General features: G+C 45.7%; 1 long non-coding RNA gene across 2 annotated transcripts; it reads right to left on the bottom strand.

The window, feature by feature from the left end:
- Positions 1-8,117: 8,117 nt before the first annotated feature.
- Positions 8,118-11,906, bottom strand: LOC125521812 (uncharacterized). 2 transcript variants are annotated; one of them, XR_015611986.1, is made up of 6 exons: positions 10,515-11,906; positions 9,782-9,847; positions 9,312-9,385; positions 8,964-9,176; positions 8,674-8,765; positions 8,118-8,333 (listed from the first exon to the last, which is right to left on the bottom strand). It is a non-coding gene; the product is annotated as an uncharacterized LOC125521812 (long non-coding RNA). The 2 variants fall into 2 exon arrangements; XR_015611985.1 differs by having other exon boundaries at positions 8,674-9,176; positions 10,515-11,904.
- Positions 11,907-12,572: the final 666 nt, after the last annotated feature.

Genomic DNA, 12,572 nt, shown 5'->3' with positions numbered 1-12,572 from the left:
GAAAATTGGTCACTTTCATACAAAAATTATCAGAGATTTGAACTTTTAACTATAAGACTCATTGAATTATAATATTGTCATTATCAACGTTGGTCAGAAAATAACAATACCATAATTAAACTTTAATCAAATATCTTTCTACTGTCATAGCAGAAGCTATCTGAATCTGATTTCACCCACAAGTGAAAAAACTACTCTAAAAAAATCTGTTCATCCAATTAAATTTTCCCGTTGGTTCCAATTTAATTGGAGGATAATACTTTTTCTTTCTTTGTAAAAGAGTACTATTAATCATTTACACAATGGAAAACATGAATAAAAAATTCATGAACTTTTAACTGTTTACATAAACTTTTCTTTGACTAAATAAAAATTCATGAACTTTATTATTTTCTTTATAAAATTCATGAACTTTTCTTTTTCTACAAAACTTTCTATTTTAATTTCCAGAACTTTTCTATTTACTTTTCTATTTTCTAAACAAAAATTTTCGTTGGAAAAATTTGCATAGAAAAACTAAACTGTGTGAATTTTGCCCCAAAACTGGACAAAAACTATTAAAACGTATATATATAAAGACGTCGGCTCAGCCGCGCTGCGTCTCGGCCCACGGCCTACTCTGCGCTCCGCGCGAGCCGGCCTCGCTTCGGCCTGGGGCTCCGGCCACAGCCCAGCGCGCGTAGAGCCCGCTGTGAATTAGGTTTTCGATCTCAGTCGTTCGATTGCATCGAACGATCCTGCGAACTTTTCGCTCGAACCAAAACGAGGAGAGCCCCCCGAGAAAACCTAGCCCCCATTCTCTCGATGCTTCTTTCCCTCTTCGTCTCTGTAGTCGCGGGCGACGGCAACGGCCCGGCCGCCGGCGACAGCGCTGAGGGCCACCGCGCCGCGCCCGGTCGCCGGAGACGGCCACCGCGCCGCGCCTCTTTTTTCCCTTCCTTTTGTTCCTTCGTTTCTTCCTCTGTGCATCTCGCCCGCAGCAGCCACTGCATGCCGCCGGCAATGCTCAGCCCGTCCGTCGGCGACGGGGTCGAAAACCTCCGCGTGGCGCGAGGCTCTGCTTCCTCCCCCCTTTTCTTTCCATCTTTCAAGCTCCTCATCCACCACCGCGTTGTATGAGAGAGAGAGAGAGAGCCACAGGCAGAGCTGCTGTTTGCTCCCCCTCGCGCCGGTGGCTGACGCGCGATACTGCGGCGCCCTCCCTGTCCCCTTTGCCGGCGTGCGTGAGCACCTCCAGGGTGAATGCGCCGCCGTCAAATGGCACGGTGGTGGTGCCCTTTGCCCCTTTCGGGGTAGTTCTTCGTCCGGCGCCTCGGCTTGCCGATGCGCAGCCGGATCGAGAGGAACGGCGCAGCCATGACAGCGGCGCTACTTTAGGGATTTCTTTTCCCTCTTTTCTCTGTTAGGAGTTAGGGTTCTTGAGGAGGGGGATCTTTCTATCTCTGGTTTTCTTTGTATCGAAGATCCTACAACCAAACCTGTCTGATACCATTGTTAGGACCGTCGGGATTGGTTAGGCTAGATATTCCGGTAGTTCTTACCTTCTGCTTATGGCTCAAGGAGCCACCGGTGCCGGCCATGGTGATGGTGGCCGGTGATGGCAGAGAGCAGTGGGCGAAGTGGTGGCAGAGCTTCCCGTCAGCACTGAACTAACCCTAAATCGGTAGGGATGTAGGTGGGGTGTACGGTGTCACGACGAACCTCGTGATGCGAGCCGCCGGTCCCCACCTCTTTATATAGTGCAGATGACAGGGGCCCGTCAACCATAGTGGGTTGAGCGCCCCTGATCAGGGCGCAGATCTAAGGGCCCGGTGGGCCGTTGGGCCCACACGGTGGAGATCATCCTAACAGTTAAAACAGAGATGAGAAGATAGCTAAAATTTTGAATCAATTTTCATGTTTCACACCTCTTACGTGATGCAATGGATTCGGCGTGACGGTACGTGCGAGAGAACTAGCAACCCATGTATGCTACGTTCTTGTACTTGGAAGTTGGAGATTAGCCTAAACATGCAAGTGGGATGGTCAGATGATTTTGTAGTCCAGTCACATGATTAAATAAACGTGTCTCGAATGACTTGCTCAACACACATCCTTCGATAAAAATTCATCTTTTTCTTCCTAGAAAGAGCTATCATAGACAAGAGATGTATAGATGTCCTATATATATGTACTTGAAATGCATTCAGATTTGCTCTCCTCTTTATCCACCTTAAGTCTATGTACTAAAATATTGGAGGAAAACAAATACATGTATCTTCTCACACCCAGCCGCTCCTGCTATCTTGCCCTTCGGTGGTACAAGTCCATTTGCCCCGCCACTCTCTTTGTGAAGCGGTAGTCCGTGTTCGCGGCATCGGACAACGAGTCAACGGCATCGCAGTCCAAATCTGCACCCTTTGTTTACGGTCATCATCGCCCGCACCTTGGCTATCGATGAGGTCATGATCATAACTTTCCGCACCTGTGCTGCCGACGAGGAGCAAAGACGTGGCCTGCAACTCACCGCCATTCCTATTCCTATGATACGTTGACGAAGAAACATACCGGTTCTCGTATTATTGTTTTTGGGGAATCCAGTGCTATGAATTTCAGAGTACAGAGAAAAGGAATCCCACGTGATGTTTGTCATTTTTTGATAAAAAAACTTTTTCTTTATCAAATCACTCGGGAAAAGAAAATCCCGATTGGGCTCCCTGCCGTTCCCCACGCGACAGATCCTCAGAAAAGGAATCCCACGTGATGTTTGTCATTTTTTGATAAAAAAACTTTTTCTTTATCAAATCACTCGGGAAAAGAAAAATCCCGATTGGGCTCCTGCCGTTCCCCACGCGACAGATCCTCACCCCAGACCTCGCCTCCGCCGCAGTGTAGGTGTTGTGCGCTGACGGCCACGCGCGGCAGGAGAGCTCGAGCAGATACGGAGGTCGGCGCGCGTCTCGAAGAGGCCACCGTCGCATCTCCGGCCGTCTGCGATAGCCCTGTACGGCGGAAAACTAGTCCGCCATCCATCGCGGGGGGGCCGCCCGCGCGGCAGAGCAGAGCTCCTGCGGTTGCAACCAGCAGGTTACTCAACCAATCTCTGCCCGTCAGTTAGTGCTTGTTCCTGCAGTAAATATTAGAACTTGTTTGGATATACATAGCTGCAGAGAGGAATTTCTTTGCATGGAGTTTGATTTGATTGCTAGCTGGATTGGGTGGAGAAGATTGCATATAACGATGCATACCAAGTATCTGATTACTAGCTGGTTTGGGTTTTGAACGTGGATTCAGGCTGTTGGGGGGAAGAGGGGAATTAATTAGTATAGACAAACCTTGCAAAAATCCAGTGGGTTGGGTCAGCAGCAGATTAAATGCTTTGATCTGAGAAATGCCTTGTCTCATGGAACCCACCTGATTGATGGGTTAGTGTTAAGGACAAGACTCAGATCTGTACATGTTTGATGTATTAAAATGTTATAGTTGGCGAGAAAATTGCTTCCGTACTCAGTGGTTTAAGGACAAATCCTAGATTGCAGTGTATACGGAGGCTATATGCTTGTTTCCCACTTATTAAGAGGTGCCTGCCTTGACAATTAGAAGAGATTATTAAACTGCAGGGAAGCTTATACCTGGGTGTTTCTAGTGAACTTTGCCCACACCTTGCACTGTTTTTTTTTTCTGCTTCAATTTTTCTGGTAAACTTTCAAGTTATTCTAGTGAAGTTGGAATGATTCAGTGTGTTATCTTTTGTATCTCAGTTTTTCTTAGTATTCTGAATTTTCTAACCCATTTCCGTAGATTTATGTCCACATTTTTCCAGACTTCTTGGGGAATTCCTGATTGGACAAATCTCTGTCATATTTATCTCATGCCATCTACTTAAATTGAAATGGACAATCAGCAAAGCGAGATGGCAGAACCATGGCCACTGTATTCATCATCATCTCGTGGGAAAAAGAAGCGACCACGCTCTCCTGATGACGATGCCACAACTTCACAAGGCAGAACTGAGAACAGCACAAGCCTTGGTTTGCTACTTTCTATGTTTAATTTATTAATTTATTCTCCTCTATTAGAGTAAATTACACGCTGGTCACTAAACTAGCTCAAGTGTGTCAAATAGGTCACCATTCTCTTAATTTCCACATTTATGTCAAAGTTAAATCACCAGCAGCACGCTACATCAGATAGATACTATGAGTCAGTGTTAGTAGAGGAAGGATTGCCATGCTTGATGTAGTAGGAAACAGAGTTGCACCACCACCGTTGGTATCTCCCATGGTTGCTACTGGTGGGATCGATCGACCGTAGTGGCCGCTGTTGTACGAGAGATTTATAGCGCCGGTTGATTAGTTTCTTTGGGGTGGGGCTGGAACAAGATTACATACAGAGAGGAATTAACAATGTACTATAGGCGTCCCGTGACTTGCTGCGAAATTGGGAACATGTTTTGAGACCCTGGATGGACACACTAGCTCGGGCACTGGAGATTTTACGGTTTTGGTGACCCAAATGTGCAAGTCAGGAGAGTGGGTACCTAGCCGACGCCCTCAGAATAAGTCTAGTGACCTTCCAACAAATTTGCCCTATTTTGGATCACTTCTAGTTGTTGTAGTTGACAGTCAACATCAAAGACATTATATTTTGTTAAGGAGATTCTACAAATTGTACGTGAAGAACCTTGCACTCAATCCCTCGTGGTGTCGGCTTCTGGGGAGGGTTGATTGGCTTCTTGATAATCCCCCTCTCCTCTCATGTTCTTTGTTTAATTTATATTTGTGGTGTTTTTGCTTGTCCGTGTCTTGCATGCACCCTGTCTGTAACCTGTAAATATTCATGACAAAATTTATTTCCCATTAATAAATTGTTAGCTTTTGTGCCCTAGCATGTCCATGCCTAAGTAATACCGTATGTACAGTGTGCTTGCTAACTAATAATTCATTCATCAAAGAGCTTGACTACATATAGGGGTGCTCGGCTATTGAAGGAGGCCCGCAAGCTTTCCCTCATATTCCATACTAGACCATAGAGGCGCGCTTTGCCACGCCCGTCCATTTTTAGTAGTTAAAGATGGAAATATTTAAGAAATTTAGGGCTATTATAACATATAATAAATTTTGTATGGTCCAAATTAACATGCATAGATATAACATTTAGGCATAATTCTCTTTCAAAATTTTGATATCATCATATAAGCATGGGAAATCAGATTCATACTGACCAGGGTTATAGCATGGCTAGTAAAAATATATGAACACCAGAATTGCAACACAATAAAGAACCTTGATATTGGTGATATATATCATAATTTATTTTGGTTATCAAACAAATCTTTATGACTTGAACGGCCAACATTGTGAGATATATAAATTTTTAGGACATAACTGGTACAACAAATTACCATGGACGTCTTCAATGAAATGTGTAGAGAATCATAAAATCTTTTGTTGTCCTTAAAATGGGACGATGCTGGCATGTAGAACAAACATAATTATAAAGTACAAATTGTCGGTTCTTCCTAAAGCAAATAAAAATAGCACAGACGAGGGAGCTGGGAAACAAATGGAGAAAATTCACTGTCTGCTATACCCCAAAAATCCTTGGTTCACCATCGACTGCTCTTTTTTGTTCATAGGAGGCAGCTTTTTCCTCTATATTGTTTGCCTCTGCCTAAAACCTTGTATCTAAGTTCTCGTGACACCAGTAGCCCAACACAAAAAAAAAGCACCAGTTTTACATGCAATACATAGCATGAATTAAGAAAATGTTCAATATGGTTGGATATGGTTCAGAGAGTCCTAATCATATAAGTTTTCATCCAATAACGAAACATGAGAAGTGTAGGGTTTGGATGCGTTCTGGTCAATTGTTTTCAACAAATTATACATGATGTAGCTAGCTCCAAATCAAGGATAAGGCAGGAGGTCTGACCAGCAGTATTCAATGGTCACTAATCGAAGCGCCGTGATAACTCTAGGTTGTAGGACAGTGGCAATGTGATCGTGCTCACTTGGATCAGCAGAGCAGCAATGTCGCCCTCATCTACCCCTTTCCCGTATCAAATCCTGCCAACACTGCATGCTCTGCACGCGGGAAGGTCAGAAGGCATCCTACAGCAGTCGGCCCGTGCACCGTCGCTGGCCGTGAGATCTCTCAGCAGTAGGGTTCGGGGACAGGGTGTGGACCAATGAGATGCAACAAATTATGTTTGTCAGACTGGGTGAATCTTTGGAGAGGGAGAGAGGAAGAGAAATTAGGGAAGAAGAGGGGACCTGAATGGCAGAATCGGCGAGAGGTGAAAGCCACAGAACACGGCGAGCAACTCTAGGACAAGTGTGTCGGTAGTGGGATGCGCCGTGCGCGTCAAACGCCCCATCTTGCGGTGCAGGTGAGGTCATGGTGGAGGCTAGGGTTACTGCTCTTGGCTGCGTGGAGGCGAAAGAGACGAGGCGTCCTCTCGTCATCTGCGCTGGACGGATGCATATGTCGCTAGTCTGGGCTGCTAAGCAAAGAAGGGGCTGTCCAAACCGCATTCCCAGCAGACAAGGCCCGGTAAACCACATGCCACCTAGACTGGTTAGCGGAGCAGCAGCCCGTTTACGTGGGGACGAGCGGATTGGCGATGACCCAGCGAGGCTGTGGGCTGACCGTGAGAGATCCGAGACGTAGAAGAACAGGATCCGACGATACAAAGCGTCAAATCGCTGTGGAGGGTCCTGGGTAGCTCAGTTTTACTGTTTACCAAGCATACTAGTACATCTTGTGCTTCAATTGTGTTGAGATTTGCTAGTTAGGCTCAAGATGGTATATGCATTCCTCCCAAGATTGTGATCATGACATGTACATACTCTCAATGAGCATCATCCATCCTTGTTAGTGCTTTTTCCGATTCTGGTTGGGCAGGATGCTTGGATGATAGACAGTCAACAGGTGGTTTTGAAATACCTTTTGGTCCTAATTTAATCTCATGATGTGCAAAGAAACAAGCCTTAATTTCAAGGTCATGTGCGGAAGTAGAATACAAAGCATTGGCAAATGCAACAACAAAAAAGTGTTTGGGTTCATCCATGCTGAAAGAACTTAGAATACGACATGAACAAGCTCGATGTCTTTGGTGTGACAATCTTGGTGCCACATATTTATCCCTTAATCTAGTCTTTCATGCAAGGGCCAACACTAAAATTGATTTCCATTTTGTAAGAGAAAGAGTTGCTCGCAAGGAGTTAGATATTCGGTTTGTGCATTCAAAAGATCAAGTTGCAGATGGCTTTACAAAAGCGTTGCCCACAAGAACCTTTGAAGAATTCAAGCGTAATCTTAACTTTGTAAAGTTCTCATTACGGGAGGGTGTTAAACTAGTCATACGGCGCATAGAATTAGTTAGGGTAGGTTGTTAGACTGGATTTCAAGCTCACATCTAATTTCCCCTACCCCCCTCCCCAGGCATCTCTTTCTCTCTCTGTGTGTGTACATGCCTTGCACGACACAATTTATGCCTCACGGGATAAGGCCCGATCCACTACAAGAAATATGCAACTTGCGCCATCATTATTGGTCATTGAAAGATCATTGTTTTTCATTTGTGACCTTTTTGTGACCAAAAAACAGATGGTTAAAGCTGGCGGTCGTAAACTGAAATTAACGAACTTCTCTGTAAGAAGGTCGTGGACCACGACCAAAACAAAAGGTCATTGATTCTATGACCTTCTGTTTTGGTCGCTAGCTGTCTGCCCTGGCCACGTCGGATCCGACGTGGCAAAATTGCGACCAATTGAAAAGGTCGTTGATAAGATTCAGCCCGGTCCGATTAAGTGTCTATATGGGCCGAGACCATTAATTCAGCCCATTTAGTATGTTTTCTCTCGTAATTTCTGCACGGGCCATACTTCCATATTAAGGGGGCCTCGGCCTTTTTTGCATTTTTTTTTATTTTCTGAGGCTTTTTTTGTTTCACTTTTTAAACAGACCAATGCTTGTTGGGCCATGGCCTTTTTCAGCCCAATTAGTTGTCCAGTATTAGATCTCGGATTTTGAAATAAATGTTTGGACAAAATTGTTTACGCACAAGACCTCTTTAATCCAGTTACACACACGCATCCGACATTGTTTCATATTCAAATCAGGAAAACTCAATGTCGAATTCAAACCATCCATCATATCACATCACATAACACATCTCCCAGGTTTAGATAACATAACAAAATCATCTGGGGAATACATTTCCTTACACAGGAATTATGGCACATCTGCTACTATCCTAACATATACGTATATGCATGTGTGCTTGCTTGACCGGCGCATGCATCACTGTAGCAGCCAAGCAAGTAGGCATCGTTGACGTCTACTCACAGCTTTCCTCGCACCAGAGAAAGAATCAAAACAAAAAAATATTAGTAACTTTAAATCAGAAAGTATATCCACATCACCATAAAATAGTCGCAGACCATCACACAGAAGCCAAATACTATGAACTGATGATTAGTAGACACGGACATGATTCAGCTATGTAATGGCTACCACAAGCAAAAGTGACAAGTGTGTAAGCAAGCTGCTAGTGTACACAAGGTGATTGAGCTCCTGCTGTTTAGTATGTATACACGGTAGGCTACTGCTGCTAGTGTTCTAAACCAACAGAGCATGCTACAGAAGCAGAAAATAGGGAGCTAGGGCTAGAAGATGGAGCTGACTCACTGGAGACCTTGTGGTCGCCGCCGTCACGCCGGTCGCCTCAAGAAGCACCACCGTGCCAGAGACGGTGCTAGACGTGAGCAAGAGCAGAGCACCTGCGGCGTCCATTTCAAAATAGAACAAGAACAAAAAATTAGAAAGGGTTGCAAACTCATTCATTCTCTGGGCAGTTTGATTCGATTGACAGACAGTAGCAAGATGAGGGTAGCATCTCGATTTCAACAGCAACAGTAGCGGTAGGAATGTAGGATTGAGCTGGACAGATAAATGAACAGGAGGGAGCAGGGAGCGACCTTGTGCGTGGGGTGGTGGTTGTAGGGCTGGACGTCGAGCTCGTGGGGCTTCTGGCTAGGAAGTACCAGCAGGCTCTAGAAGCTTCCATCGCACGGAATTTCCGCGACAACGGTAGTGCAGTTTGTCTCCCGGGCAGTTTGGCTCGCAGGATTGATCCGTCAGGAAACACAAGCTTCCTCAGCAGATCGAAGTCATGGTTTTCGGGTTTGTCACTGCCATAATCACACGCAGAGTTAGCATCAAAGATTTCTTTCAGTTTCCGCACATGAAAAGAAAACTGAAAGTTGTCTAAAGATATACACGTGTGGAAAAGCTAAAAGTTCTCCACTGCCTGTAATGTTCGTTACCTCATGTATATAGCGCAACCGCCGACTGCCCATGCTGCGGCGTGGTATTCCGCCATCGGGTACCACGAGTGAAGCTACCAAGACAATATAAAATTTATATAATCAGTACCACTGCTCGATTTTTGCAATAGTTTAAAAAAGAACAATGAGTTTTCAGTAAAGAGGAATATGTTTAAATTTAGGGGCGCTTCTATTTTTCTTGTCATAAGAAGTGGCTAGAGCCTTCTCTGTTTGGTGAAGGTGCCGATGGTATGCACGTCTGTATTTACAAGAACAACAGCTGGGCTTTTTGTATGAGTAAGGAAAGAATAGATGATTTTTTTAAGATCCACAAACCCAGGCACAACAAGTTTTTACCAGACTGTCGACATATATACAACATTGCAGTTATGTTTACAATCAGGTAGACACACTTGGCATATGCACAAGAAATAGAATCTGCCAACATGTGATAAGAACAAAGAACCTACCTATTGGATTTGATTAAATTTCTCTCTCTGCTCATCCTCAAGCGCAACTCCACCGAGAACAACATCCTTTATTTGGCCCGGCAAGGAAATGAAAAAGCACCATTAGGAACGGAAAATGCATATGAGACAACTATCTATCAAGCACTTGACTGAAACAACAAGGAATCGTCGGCCTCTACCTCTAGTCTGGTACCAAATCCCCACAAAATCATGCGGGCCAAAGTCACAAGCACAAAAGCAGGTTACAGCCAGGATCTATGATAATTTTCTACTATGCACTAGTATTGCTGGATAACTCGTCTAGCAAGACAAAATACACAGGATAAACTCGTCGGGCGTACAAGGCGGGCTTGCTGCAACCACAAAATCACAAGCCCTCTAAAACCTGGTGTCCATGTTCCTGTTATTGTTTGTTCGTTCATTCATCACCCTAGTGTAGCGGATTCTATCTAACTAGATGATCTGTGTGGCTTGGTGACAAAAGCAATCTAAGAAAGTAATCTAGCAACATCTGATCTGAGATAATCATCCATCCACGCTTGTGATTATGTAGGAACAGCAGTAGTAACCGGCACGACGACGCAGTGAAAGGAAACAGTAACTGGTGATTAACAATACAATACATGATCTACACAGTTAACTGAAGCGTTGCTGTCTGAATCCACACAGTTCACTGAATATCTTGGACACTGTATCTTCAGGTCTGACAAGGCCGGGAGAGGGAGGGGGTTACCTACAGCTGCAGGCAGGAAGATGGGTGGGAGTTGGGCGAGGTCCATGGTGACCTTCCGTGCTTCCTCCCTCCCTCCCTCCTCGAGTGGTTCTCCAATCCAACACATACATATATATACAGAATTCAGCATGAATCATTGGTCTTAGTTGTATATGAGACTAGTTGGGCTGTGTATTCTACGCTCCAAGCAAGTTACAGAAGAAACTGAAGATGAACCGTATATAACAGACTAAAAAATCAAATAGAAACCCAAAAATTAAATACAAGTAGAACAGGAAGGATTACAACAGGTTCAATTCAATCAATTCCTAAGCATTGAATCAGTAGCATAAGCATGCAACAACAACATAAGCATGTAATCAACAGCAGCGTGAGCATAGGCATTAAATCAGCAGCAGCAACTGATCGAAACCAAAAGGTTTCAGATCAGCCACGACCAGCTGCCCCGGGGCCACAGAAGGAAGGGGGAGCAGCGAAAGAGGACAAGGCCGGAGGCCCAGACGGCCCATCCCGAGCCAGCCCAGGAGCCTCCAGTCCCACCGGACCAAGGGAACACATCCCCACCACAGGCCGCGCCCGAACTAGGGTTTGACCGACAGCCGCCCCCGCACCCACCGGCGCAGCCGGCGCCAGCGGCAGCGGCCCCAGCTGGAGAGGAGAAGAAGGGCCAACATCGGCGACCGGAGACCCCAGGTCACACGCAGCCACATCATCGACGGAGGGAGAAGGGCCAAGGAGACCACGATCCAGGGACAAAGCTAGGCACCTGCCCGCCTTGCGTCGACGTCGACCAACACACAACCACCGAGACGACCCCAATGGCGCCGCCACCGGCCGACCCCGGCCCCCTGGGGCGAACTTCCGGGCACGGCCCGATGCAGGGACGGCCGGCACCAACGACGCCATGGCCGACGAAACACACTCCTCCGAATCAGAGGCCGAGTCCTTCGCATCCCCCAACGCCCAAATACGAGATCCAGGAAAGGCCGACGAGCCTAGCGAAACCACCGGACGGACCGCCGCGCCCACGGAGCAAGGGGAGATCTGGGGAAGAGAGAAGCGGGGAGCGGGGAGGAGAGAGGAAAGGGGGGAAGCAGAGGGGAAAGGAGCCATTCCCCGATCCGATAGATGAGATTAAAGGCTATATATACCCCTGCCTTAGATGTAAAAGCGCACATGATCTAAGCTCAAATTTGGTTATCCTTTTATCCAGCCTTCAAGAAGATCTGAAATATTGGAGAAAAACAAAAGGAGCATGGTAGACATTATAGGGAGAAACGGAAGTAGTGAATGGATGGAGTCATGGTGTTCATGGGTGAGACTCCAGACGGAGGTGTTCGACAAGGCACAGAAGGTGAAGTTCTAGGGTGTTGTCCCATTAGAATTTTGCGTCAGGATAAGGGACCATGATGAAGGTGTTTGACGAGGCGCAGAGCTTATTTGTGATGTGTACTATCCAAGAAGCTAGTGGGCTACCACGTGTGAGAGGAGCCAATGTTACCGGCGGCGCGGAGCGACATACTGCTGTCGAGCGGGATGGGGTGGTGTTAGCATAATTTTGATTTAGTGTCAGTTCTTGTCTGGAATAGAAAGGCCAATTGCGATCAAAGTTGCCGGCTGATTGATTAGATTAGCAAAAGCGACAGTGTTTACGCCGGTTTGGATTATGCTTTGCCGCGTATGTCATTTTTCGACGTTGCACAATGCTCCATCGCATGGCTTGGAGAGAGTGAAACAGTTTTTCTTTGTCAGACCGCGAGCACGTACAACGGGCTACATTTTTACACTCCACATATATTTTAAAATTTAGATAGTACGCGCTTCGTTCCAGCTCGAGCATCCTCTCCATAAAAAATCATAGAAGGGTCAATACTTTCCACCGATCTTTAATAATCATCAACAATAGTACAAAGAGCCCTAAAAGTAATAAAAATATATATAAATAGGTATTTAGATCACCCAGCGACAACTACAAACACTAGCGCGGGTTGAAAGCGCGTCGCCGTCCTCGTCCCTCCATCATCAAACATAGTTTGAATTCCTAATTCTCATTTGTTG

This window comes from Triticum urartu, chromosome 7A (assembly GCF_056163025.1).
Source record: "Triticum urartu cultivar PI428250 chromosome 7A, HENAU_Tu73, whole genome shotgun sequence".
NCBI classification, from domain to species: domain Eukaryota; kingdom Viridiplantae; phylum Streptophyta; class Magnoliopsida; order Poales; family Poaceae; genus Triticum; species Triticum urartu.
Note: the sequence above shows the minus strand (reverse complement) of the source record. Positions and strands in the feature narration are given on the sequence as shown.